This window comes from Nanorana parkeri, unplaced genomic scaffold (genome assembly GCF_000935625.1).
Source record: "Nanorana parkeri isolate BGI_ZX_2015 unplaced genomic scaffold, ASM93562v1 scaffold435, whole genome shotgun sequence".
Taxonomy (NCBI): Eukaryota; Metazoa; Chordata; class Amphibia; order Anura; family Dicroglossidae; genus Nanorana; species Nanorana parkeri.
Window position 1 is genome coordinate 429,356 of NW_017306703.1, and position 13,113 is coordinate 442,468.

A 13,113-nucleotide genomic window follows, 5' to 3' on the forward strand; every position below is an offset into this window, starting at 1 on the left:
TGAGGGGGGAGGGGAAAAGACATTTGCAGAAATAATCTGGCTGGCGGAGCACGGAGAGAGCAGAGCCAGCAGCATCAGGTAAGATCTCTATTCATAGTCTATGGGGGATGGAGCTGAAGGGGGGCTGGGGTGAGCCCTTGTTCTACAAAGAGCAAGATGGGGGGGATTCTGCAGAACAGCACCCAGTTTTCCATGGACCTGATTCCTTGGGGCCCTGAGATGTCTGCCTGCTCTGATTCTATAGGTTCATCCCCATCCTCCAGTGACTGCTGGACCATCTCTGGGCCACGGATGCCATATTGTAACCATCCCTGATGTATTCTGGCCAGGGCTCTTATTTTTGTTTTGGAAACATGTTTGAACAACACCTGATGTGGGCTTTGATGATTGCACTGCCATTGATTGTGATCAGACATCATCAGATCCCTGTGTTTAGCTTCCTATGGCTATATGGTGGTGTTAGCGGGTCATTTGCGCATTTTATGAGGGGGAACAGCCATTAACACAATCAGAGTTTGCTGTTTACCTCTGAAAAGAGTCACCTTTGCTAGCAATTGTCATTACAATATATCTTCAGTGCTGATGGTGAGATCTGCCATGTGTCAGACTGTCACCTCCAGGGACAGCCATGGAAGTGTAATTTACTATGTGTTTTATTGATGGTCCATGTGGCCAATGTATTTGTTGTTTAGTAAAACAAAAAGCAAAACATCCAGTGAATGGCCAGTTATTGAATGGCCCTGGATGCTCTAACTAGCTTCCTTTTATTTACTCTAAGCACTACATAAGAGGGGCATCCCACCTGTCACTGTGCTTCAAGCACTCAGCCATGGAGTCTGCTGCTCCATTACTGGGAATCCTCTTTTTGTCAGGACACATCTCTGCAATATGTTCCTTATCTGCAAAACATTGCTAGTAGCATGCTAAAATAAAATCAAATAAGAGTTGCCGGATCTATAAACATCAGAATACATGAATGTTAGAAATTGGTCAATACTACAGTAAAAATAGTTTTTTGTTTAAAAATAAAATAAAAATCTAATGCTGCAACACAAAGTGAACCCCATGCATTTGAAAACCGAATGTACAAACATTGGTTGCCCTTCTCTGGCAACACTTAGCTTTCATCACTACCATACCACCATTTTCCATTTAGATCAATATCTAAGTGATCAATTCCTCCTGCCTGCCAGGTGTTCGGTGTAATTGATAACACAACTATCCCTCCCTCCCCCCATGCCAAAGTGCTAGGTGTCCTCCTTGACTCGGACCTCACCTTTCTTCCCCACATCCAATCACTATCCAAATCCTGCCGCCTTTACCTTCGTAACATCTCCAAAATATGCTCCTTCCTCACCAATGACACCACAAAGATACTCATCCACTTGGCTATTGCAACTTCCTTATTGGCTTACCTCTACACAGGCTATCCCCCCCTTCAGTCTATCATGAATGCTGCTGCTAGACTCATCCACCGATCAGTGTCTGCAACCCCCCTCTGCCAATCCCTGCACTGGCTTCCAATCACCCAAAGGATAAAATTCAATATATTAACAACCACTTACACAGCCATCCACAACTCTGCCCCCGGATATTTCTCCAACCTCCTCTCAAAGTATCACCCTAAGGCTGGGTTCACACCTAGGCGTATCGAATATGCGCGTTTTTACCGCGATTCGCAGTAAAAAAAAAAATGCAAGACAAACACGCGTTTCCGAGGGCTACCTGGCTGTATCCCAATGGATACGTGTCGCAAATACGCCCCAAAGAAGCTCCTGTACTTTTTTGGGTGTAGGGCGTTTTGCAGCGCGTTCCTACGCGCTGTAAAACGCCCAGGTGGGAACCATGCCCATAGGCAATCATTGGTTTTCAAATGTTGATCGTTTTACAGAGCGTAGGAACGCGCTGTAAAACGCCCAGGTGTGAACCAGGCCTAACCGTCCCCTCCGATCTCCAAAAGACCTCCTGCTCCCTCGTCAACTCCTTCCATGCAAGCCTCCAGGACTTCTCTAGAGTCTTCCTCAACTCCTCTCTAATCCTTTAAACTCCCTACCCCACCCTATCCGGCTATCTCCTACTCTGTTTGCCTTTAGGCCCAAGCCTATCCGGCCTTAACCCAATCACTGAGCTATCGCTTTCTCAAACAAGCCATCCTCACACAGCTACCACCTCTTGTATCATTTGCCCCTCCCTTTTAGATTGTAAGCTTTCATGGGCAGGGCCCTCCTTACCATCTTGTCTTGACTTGTATTGTAATGTTTTCCCTTATTGTAAATCGCTGCACAAACTGTTGGCGCTATATAAATCCTGTATAATATAATATTAACAATCCTGGAATCTGACATCTCCTTCAGCCTCACATCCAATCACTGTCTAAATCTTGTTTCCTTCACCTCCGTAACATTTCCACAATAAACCTTCTTACCAATGACACCACCAAGATACTAATTCCCTCCCTGGTTATCTCTCGCCTCGACTATTGCAAATCCCTCCTTTTACACCTTCCTCTACACAGGCCATTCACCCTTCAGTCTATCATGAACCCCACTGCCAGACATATACACCTTACCAACTATACACTTTCCACCACCCCTCCCTACCAATCCTTCTACCGGCAATTAATAAAATTCAGAATACTAACAATAATATACAAAGCCATCTACAATTCTGCTCCAAGCTACATCACCAACCTCTTTTCAAAATATGACCCAAACTGTCCTCTCTGCTCCTTCTAGTACTCCCTACTCTTCAGCTCCCTTGTCATCTCCTCCCATGCTGGCCTCCAGAGTCTCTCCCAACCTCTGGAACTCCCTACCTCAACCTCTCTGTCTATCTCCTACCTCTATGTTTAGGCGAGCCCTGACTCATCTCTTCAGGGAACCCTATCCCCCCTCTACCTAAAACTGAATTTTTACTTTCTCCATCAGCTCATCCCTCACAGTTCATGCCTTTGTATCACTTGTCCTTCTTTTTTAGATTGTAAGCTTTCATGAGCAGGGTCCCCCTTAACCCACTTGACTTGTATTGTAACTGTATGGTGTCCCTTTATTTTGTAAAGTGCTGTGCAAATTGGAGCTTTATACATTTTGACTTGAAGATCTTAATTTCACTAACTTCACTTATTTCATAAGTGGACTCACATTTAAATGTGAAAATAATAATTTTATGAAAGAAATGCACTGTATTAGGGCCATGCTCCCCAACCATCCCAATTCACCACTACAGCCCCCAAATTTCTTGTGACATTCACAAAATCAAAACTTAATCGGGGTTATTAATGCTCCCTCTGCCCTATGTGGCAGCACTTGGAGGCTTGGCATTCCAGCACCAAATACTGCACCATGAAAAGCATGGCTCAAGGCTATGCATGCTTCCTTTCATCCACATGTAATAGAGCTTGGCCATTGGCTGATCATGCACCAAGCACTGCATTGTTGGAAGCAAGGTTTAGGGCTGGGCATTCTTTCCTCTGTCCCCATGTGAGAGCGCTTGGGCCTGGTGACTGGCCACTCGGGCACTGAGTACTGCACTTTGGGAAATGGGTTGGTCACCATAGTTGAAGTATTGGACCATAATGAAGTATTTGTTGGAGCAAGCCTAACAATTTGCCTATTCAAGGCAAAATACAGTTTGAGTGTAAAGGCGTATGCTCTTGAACTGTCATCCTTATTATAGCTTTAGTATTTAAAGTAATAATGAAGTCAAAACATTTTAAGCTATTTGAAATGCTGATTAAATCACTTACAATGGATGCTGCTTCTTGATGTGTAAACGTTTTGCTTTCCTGCAGAATTAGCTGGTCCCCTGAGCACTGGCCTTGATATCCTGTTTTAGGGTGGCTCCTTTACTTAGCAGGATCTTATGGAGCCACCCTTGTGTGTGCTAGTAAGGTGTGTGTGTGTGTGTGTCTTTACATATACACAGGCACAGCAGGGTTTGCCTCTCCCCTGCTTCCTCCTCCCTTCTCCAAGCTAGTAGATGGACAGCTGCTGGAGATTGCCCTGTCCCTCGTGATATTGTTTTGGACAGGAAGTTCAGGGTAGCCGAGCTGAGAGAGTTGGAGCTGTTTGGAAACACAATGACTGTAAGTGCTTTGGGAAAAATGTAAATAAATCGTTTGCTGGGCAATATATACTGCTTTCCAAAAGAAGATACAGACAGCATATGAACATTTTCGGATTTTTGCTGCTCTTAAGGTTTCTGTTGGCAAGATTACTTGATTTCCTTTTATGTCACCAGAAAAAAAAACAAAAAAGGGAAAATCACCATAAGAAATATACAGGCAAAACCCAACTGAGATTTTGGCTCTGCTCTAATCTGTCTAAAGCGATAAAAGAATGGCTCCATTTCTACTAACCGTGTATTAAAATCATAGGATTAGTCTATAAACAAACAGAGATACACACCATCATGGGGATATAAACCTTACCTAGAGGCATGTAAAACAGTAAACACACACTGCCTGACCAAACCAAAAAAAAAAGTCACACACTCCAATATTTCATTGGACCGCCTTCCACAAGCCTGAGCAATACACAAAATGTATTCCCGTCTAGAGTTGCATTCATTTTTTTTACCAAGGTCTTGTAGTGATAATGGGAGAGTCGGACCACTGTGTAAAGTCACACACTGTAATGTTTTATTGGACACCTTTTTAGCTTTGATTATGGCGCGCATTCGCTGTGGCATTGTTTTTGAAAAGCTTATGTCACAACATTTTCTTTCTGTCCAGAGTTTTTATTTATTTTTTACCAAGATCTTATAGTGATGATGAGAGAGTTGGACCACTGCTTATAGTCTCCTCTGGCACATCCCACAGATTCTCCATAGGGTTAAGGTCTGGACTCTGTGGTGGCCAATCCATGTGTGATAATGATGTCTCATACTCCCTGAATAACCCTTTCACAGTTGTGAGTCCGATGAATCCTGGCATTGTCATCTTCCAATATGTCCGTGCCATCAGGGAAGAAAAAAATCCATTGATAGAAAAACCTGGTCATTCAGTATATTCAGGTAGGCAGCTGGCCTCATTTTTTGGGCTCATGAACCTAGACCTTTTATCCAATGGAAGGCTCTCACCTATTTGCTCAGCTAAATCCAGATCGTGACTTATAGCTTTGATTATGGCGCGCATTCGCTGTGGCATTGTTTTTGAAAAGCTTATGTCACAACATTTTCTTTCTGTCCAGAGTTTTATTCATTTTTCACCAAGATCTTATAGTGATGATGAGAGAGTTGGACCACTGCTTATAGTCTCCTCTGGCACATCCCACAGATTCTCCATAGGGTTAAGGTCTGGACTCTGTGGTGGCCAATCCATGTGTGATAATGATGTCTCATACTCCCTGAATAACCCTTTCACAGTTGTGAGTCCGATGAATCCTGGCATTGTCATCTTCCAATATGTCCGTGCCATCAGGGAAGAAAAAAATCCATTGATAGAAAAACCTGGTCATTCAGTATATTCAGGTAGGCAGCTGGCCTCATTTTTTGGGCTCATGAACCTAGACCTTTTATCCAATGGAAGGCTCTCACCTATTTGCTCAGCTAAATCCAGATCGTGACTTTTTTTTGTTTTTTTTGTTTGGACAGGCAGGATACAATTGTTTGATCTGGATTCATTATTGAAAAAGGTTTGAGAGTTTAATAACACCTCTCTGAGCATTAGACCCCACCTAATTAATCGCTGAATGAACCTTATAGTCCAAATTACTTAAATAAATCTGTGGTAATTGGGTTACTAGTTTTCTGTCGTCACTACAAAGTAAGAGGGTTTTTGTTTGGGTGTCCACATCTCTGCCTGGGTGACATGGACATTTCCTATTGGCTGTCCAGCAGGAAAGAGGGGTCCTGTTAGGATTCAGAAGACGGCATGGTGTAATGATGTCATGCAGAGGGGACCCGGCACCGTGGGATCAACTGGAAAAGGTGCTAGTGAGAGACATGGGCATGGGGGATTTAGGTAAGAAAAAAACCCACTGTTGTATACCCACATATAGACTTGTCACTGTCTTGGAATAAGCATGGACGTATCAGGTGTCCCAGAACTTGTGGAGCCACTATAGCTTTACCTCCACTGACAGGTGTATTTCTCTTTCATGTCTAGAATTTGCATTATTTATATGCTTTCACACGATCCCACATGCAGGACAGGCTGACACCTGCACCTATTTTTGGTACCTTCTGCTTCTGGAATCTCATAAATGAATATATAACAAGAAGTTCCAATGCCATGAATTGAGATGTTGCAGCATATTTACTGCATAGTAAATGTTCCACATGGTCATCCAACTGCTGCTGACATCAGGACTCCACAGTCTGTGGCCATTTTGTTTTTATCAGTTCTCTGGATAGGATTTGTATTTTTTATTCCTTTTTAATCTGCCTTTTATTATACCTATCCTAGCAATGTGTTCCTGGTGTGCCAGGCACTTCTCTTCTTGTGCACACACCTCCAACTCAGGAGTGGTGAGCCTGAAGCTAAAATAAGGCCAATTACCTTTAGCAACCAGTGATGCTCTTACATTCAAATTCCTTGTAGGAGTTTTTAGGAGCCAGCTACTTTGACAATAACTAGAGAGAACCTCAAAAGTTAGGTGCCAGCTATCATTTTTAAAGAATAAGTGCACTTTGAAACAAAGTACACTTATCCCTTTTGCCCCCACTACTAACCTAAACATTCAAACCCTCCCCCCATTGATCTGTACTTACCGAGATCTGACGGGCACAGTTCTTCTATCGTGTACATCCAGCTCGGCAGTGCTCCCTATGCTGGCCGCACCTGCACACTACAGCCCCATAAACATCTATTGGAGATGGACATGGCCAGGAGAAAGAGACTTGCAACAAACAGCAGAGCAGTGGCCCTTGGATCTCGATAAGTATAGATCTATGGAGGGATCATTTAGGTCAAGGGAGAGGGGAGTATTCGTAAAAAGAATAAATGCATTTTGTTTAAAAGTGCTCTTATTTTTTTAAGAAAAGTTAGCTACTTGGCTCCTGGGATTTGTCCAGTCCGGTGTTCCTTGCTACTACAAAGCACACCTGTTATTGTGCTATTTTTTTTTTTTTTTTTCCCTGAACGTACAGCCAACAGGTTTGGTTACACAGGTTTCAGATCCTCATCTCCACACTCTTCTGCTGATTTTTGACAGCATCCTTGATTCTGCTGTATAGAAGCTCTGCATATCAGCAGACCAAAAGAAAACTCATTTGTTTTAATAGGTCAAGCGAGGGTAAATCTCAAGAGGGATACAGACAGAAATGAAAATCTAAACAGTGGCTACAAACTCTTCCCCACTTTATCCAAAACTAAAAGCAAGCATTTTGCATGGAGTTCCACTTGAAGTATATTAATCAGAAGGGGCTTCTTATGTTCACAGAAGGAGATAAGTAGAGCAAGAGTGGATTGCTGCTGGGTCATGGGGATTTTGCAGCCATTTTTGATGCGTGTGCTATACAGAACATATTGGAAAATTGTGTACAACCAATCGTTTCAGATTCTGTCCATTCCGGTGCAAAATCTAGACATTGATGACATTTATTAATTATGCATCTTAAGTTATGCACTTGATATTACTACAGAATTATAATGCTAGCATCTAAATTCTCCAGCCTAATTTGCAGATTTCCATATTCCTGGCTTTTCCATGCTCCCTTTCTTTCCTTTTCTCTCTCTTCTCTTTATTTCAGATTCCTTAAACTCTCAGCAGAGGACTGAATCACACATATTGCATATTATTTGGCTAAACAAGTGGCCTAAAACCCATTCAACTCTAAAATATTAACTTCAGCATGAAGCCATTACTGAAAATGGTGGCAGTATATATGTCCAGTATTTGTGAAAATGGCCTCCATTCCACTAGCTAGACAAAAGATTCCCTGCCTGTGCAGCCAAAGTGCACCCCTCTTTGCCTGTTATATATGTGAAACTTCTTACACAGAAATGTGCAACTTTCCTTCCATTTCTACAGTTGGTTGATGGGGAACAAGGTAACTATGATTTAGATAAAGAAAAACTGCAATGAGGGAAATATAGGGGCTTCCATTGATCATCTCTTGAAAATGTTGCCTGACTGTATACCTGTTCTAGATGAGTGCTTCAAAAACGATTGATTCCATTGGATCAGCATGACCGCTAGAGAATTGGTGTTTTTTTTTTTTTGTTTTTTTTTGTTTTGTTTTTTTTTATTTTTATAAGGGATAATGGCTGCCTAATATCACGCAGATGGTGAGAGACAGGTAGACTCGTGTCTTATACCCTCTAGGGTTGGGAACATGGAGTGGAAGGACAGCGAGGGGCACGAGTGCCACCTAGGGGACCGGACACTGTGCAGGAGACGTACGATTGCAGGAAGCCAGCAAAGCCAGAGGTCAAACCAGGTGGGCAACGTAGAAACAGGGTGGGTCGAGGGAGCCAAAGATCAATGAAGCCTTGCAATGAAGGACAGAATTGATAGGCAGAAAGCAGCTAGAAAGAGAGAGAGTCCAAACAATCCGGGTCAAAAATGAGCAGCAGGTAAACAGAAACACTAGCTGAAAGACCATCAGCAATGTGGTAAGGGCAGGCTCGATTTAAATAGGCCAGACTATCAAGGTTGAAGCGTCACGCGTGCGCACCTTCGGTTGTGCGCGCCTGCGCACCATAGCATGTTTTCCGGGCCACTCGAAGCATGGGCTTACGCCATGCGAGGCTGCCATCTTTACCTTACACCTATATACTTCACTACCGGTTTCGATCGAAGAGAACCCATCATAGTTGGGGCTCTGTTTTAATATTTTCTTTTATTTAAGTTTATTCAGGCATGTAAAGCACAATGTAAGAAGGTGCAAGGCAACGTTCAGATAACAAGTAATTAACCAGTTGTGAACTTTGGGTGTGTTATACATGCTCAAAAAGGCTCATGTAAGTACACGGCTATATCAGCAGCTGCTGTGAAGGAAAAAAAAAGAGACCTTCTACCCGGTAACACAATGTTTATAAACACGTTTCAGATGCATGATAGAGAGGTACAAAGTAACATTGTTACCTTGTATTTACTCTGTTCCATTCATCTGCAGGTGAAAGGGATTCGTATTGTTCTGCATACTATGTCAGTCAAAGCAACCTGACAAAAAAAGGTTTTGTTTTTAATAAAATGTGTTCTTATTTAAACCCTAATTAACCCTTAGTTTACCTCAATCAGCCCAAATTATTTCCTTCTTCCCCTTAACTTAAAGGAGAGCTATGGAGTCAGGGCTTTTCCCCATAGTTCTCCTTAGGGTAACGGGAGGACACAAACTAGCGTCCTCCCGTCACCCTAAGCTCAGTATACCACGAGCTACAGCTCGCGGTATACTGAGACGCCGGAGCGGATCCCGACATCGATGTCGAGATCCGCCCAGCTGCGTGACTGACAGCTGGCTCTGCCTATCTAGTGGCAGAGCCAGCTGTACCCGCCTTCTCTCCCGTCCGTTCCGCCAGTCAGCGCTGGTGGATCGGGGAGGGAGGAATCCAGCCCCTCCCCTGTCACGGCAGAGAGCCGTGACAGGATCGAGAAGTGAGCGAACACCGGTATGTGTTCGCTCACTTCCCGATCTACTGAGCCGACCTGTGACAGTCACATTGTCACAGGCCGGCTAGAACTATGAGGTGAGTGAAAAGCACTCGCCTCATAGTTCTCCTTTTAATTATTTTCCTGCTGATATATATGTGGTCAGTTTGGCAGACTGGACCTTGGTCAGCGAGGGGGTGGCAAGTGTGTGTTGTTAAATCAAACTGCGAGCAGTCAAGCCAGCTGAGGACAGCGACAGGACAACTAAAGCCCCACCAGGGCTGTAACCTCACCTAACTATAATGCCCTGCTACTAGAATCATAACTGGAAAAACGTATAACGACACAACATTGTAGTCAATGGTAACAGAAGATACATTTGGACAAGTTAGTTCCTGGACTGCTAACTGCAGTTATTACCACAGGGGCAGAGTTCGATCTCATTGTCCCCAGCACATAGTCATAGGAAAAGGATGAGTGGGGTTCTTGTCTCTCCGAATTTCTAATAAGTAATTGGCCATTTAGATTGTAAACCCTCACGGGCACGGCTCTCCTTACCATCTTGTCTTGAATTGTATAGTGATTGTAATGTCTTCCTTATATTGTAAAGCGATGAGGATGAAGTTATGAACAGTGCTGCACTGTGGAGAGGATATGTAAATCTTGGGCACTTTATTTATGTTTAATATGGGAGGCCGGGGGGTTACTTGGATATACACTTTATAGGCAGGTTAAAGAACACAAATATGGGTTGGGCAAGTCATTTTGCAGAAGGGTAGAGGTCAGTGACCCACTACATACTAAACAGTGTTACGCTGGCCATATACCAGTAGAATTTCATTGGAAATTTTTAATTGTCAGAACATTAATTTGACCCTCTAATGGTTAGTGGAGTCTAACCATCATTAGTTTGCGACCATTTTGGAATTTTGTTTTCTCATTTCTTATCTGAACAAACAAAATTCTAAGCGTGAATATGATTTTCGTTCCAGAAAAATTGTATGTATTGGAATGTCGATGTGCACAAAAGAAATCTGTTCACTACATCTGGGATTCCACTCAAGTAGCACATCTGGGTGAACATTTTAAGGCCTTTCAAACAAAATATGACTTGGTGTCAAGATCGAAGGCCGGATGAACTATTTTGAACAAACATTCATATCATATTCTAACAGTGTATGGGCAGCTTTACAGAAGTGCACAGTGCAATGGCACAAAAGGTAAACCCGTAGTGGAAGGGGAGCATAGCAGGCGATAGTTGAGCCTCTAGGTCGTGCTGTCCCTGGTATGTTCCATCATAAATGTCTATGACAGCAGGTCTTTTTAGTGTTATACTAGAAATGGGTGTTGGAGGGTCACTAGCCTGATCTAGAAGGACTCTTTCTTGTCCAGTCTCAGTAGTGTATGACGTGGGGAGTGCGGACCTTGGGTGTTAGTACTTCGGTGCCGTGTAAGAATGGGTAGACAGTTAGTGGGGTCAGGTAGTCCTGTGGCAGCGGCACACTTAGGGCCAACGTTTCTCATCCTCTGAGCAGGGAAGCAAATACAAAATAAGTTACAGTCCTGGGAGGGTGTGGTGTGTTGGGCAGAGATGCCCTAACACTTTATAGGCTATACAATCTGTCTCAGATATAACAAACAGAATGAAAGAACTAGCAAACACATGCATCATTTTCAATTATCCGCCCCCTGTAATTAAATATATTGAACATGATTTTACAGAAATTTGGCTGCAGTACTCCTCCAATCCTAGGCCTTTTCTGACCTGTTTAAAGTGGAAAAGGTACATTGCTTAGGTCCCACAAATCTCCATGTTCTGCTTTAATGTGCTATAAGGACTTAACAGAAAAATCACAATCCCTCAGAGCATACAGGACACATTTTGGTGGCTAAGGGTCATACTGTTTACTTTGCTGATTTAATCACTAGAGCACTCTGCAAGCCCTGAGCTTTCCAGTAGTGCGTTGTAGCCACACATCAGTTGGTAAGGTATATTCTTGAGGCAAATTAATGGGGAGACGCTTACCCTCAATGCAGGTCTCAACCTCCAGCCACCTGGGGCAAATCAATATAGGACACCAGACTCAAGACATACCTACTTCATCTCTGTTTTTTGAGAGGCGCAAATTAAACCTTTTATACAGTATGTATCCAAGACACTGTCTTGAAAAGCCATTAACTAATTTTATGAAGGGATGCGCCAAAATCTTTTAAGGCCGAAGCTGAAAATAAAAAACACAGATACACAGTACAGACCAAGACAAGGTTAGTTGATCATAAGCAACATATTTAGCTTAAGGGCCTGTTCACACCAGCAAAAAAAAAAAAAAATTTTTATTTTTTTTGAGTGGGGCTGTCAGTATGTTAGCTGCAGTGCAGTGCATTTTTGATGCGTTTTGCGTTTCCGGACTGCGCACGTGAGAACTGTAGCCCATAAAACACATAGGGATACATTGGGATGCATTTTTAGTGCAGGAGCGTACGGATCAGGTCAGCACACAAAACGGATGTCGTGTGAACAGGCCCTTAGGAAGAATACAGGCAAAACTGGGGCTTTTTTTCTCTGCCTGTCTTCTGCCTGAGTTCAGTTCCATCTTAAATGGGCCTGATAGTATTATTTCAGCTGCATACATGATCTCCTATTAGGAGAACTCGCATCTCTGCAGCAGAGGCAAAAGTCGTGAAAGCCCTGTTTTCAGATCAAAACAATAGTTCTAAGTTAAAAATCCCTAGACTCATCTTGGGCAGGGTTTAACAAGGTTCAGGATGGGAGCCTCACTGGGAGACCCACCCCTTACTTGGTTGTTATACCCTTATTATTGTTTGCCCTGTAATGCTAATACTTTATATATGAAAATACAAACGTGGAATGTGAAGGGGTTGACATCACTTTACAAACACAAAAAGTATAAAGACATTTCAATGGCATTCTAGATCGATATTGCTCTCCTACAGAGATCACATCTTTCACAATTCAGTATGTACCCGATGCAGAAAATATGGCCACAGGAGAAGATTATATACAACAGCAGATATTGACTTGGTGGTTAATGTATAAACGTTCTGCCCAGTGTGTAAGTGGGCGAATGCCGTTCGCAAGGCATTCCCGCCACTAGATGGAGCTGTAGATTATAGGAAATTCCTAAGCTCCTCGCCTCCATCGGAGAATGCACCTTGTGAACGGCATTCTGCCACTGATGCTATGCGCTGGGCGGAATTTTTTTACATCAGTCCATTAGTATACTGATTAGGTGAGATCCAGTAACACACTGTGTGAGATCATTGATGTACTTGCTATATACCACATGGCAGTGCTAACATTCTGGATAACAGGGTATCTTAGGAATCTGTGGTTGCATCTGTACCCTTTGAACTGTGATTTATATCCATGTTTTGCATTCCTACTAATTTATGTCCAGATTAAACATGTAATCAATCTAATCCCTAAATCTGAAGAAGTAGATATATAGGGGCTGATTTACTAAAGGATTTGAGAATGTTCAAACAATAAAATGTGTGAAGATTCACTTCAATTATCCTTTCATGTAGACATGAAATACAACTCCCAATTCCCCAAAAA

At 42.8% G+C, this 13,113-nt stretch overlaps 1 protein-coding gene across 1 annotated transcript in view; it reads left to right on the top strand.

Annotated features, from left to right (window-relative positions):
* Positions 1-22: 22 nt before the first annotated feature.
* Positions 23-13,113, top strand: part of PCGF2 (polycomb group ring finger 2) — a 40,405-nt gene continuing 27,314 nt past the window's right edge. The window contains exon 1 of the mRNA XM_018560156.1: positions 23-78. The gene's annotated coding sequence lies outside the window, so the exon portion shown is untranslated. The remainder of the gene's footprint in view (positions 79-13,113) is intronic.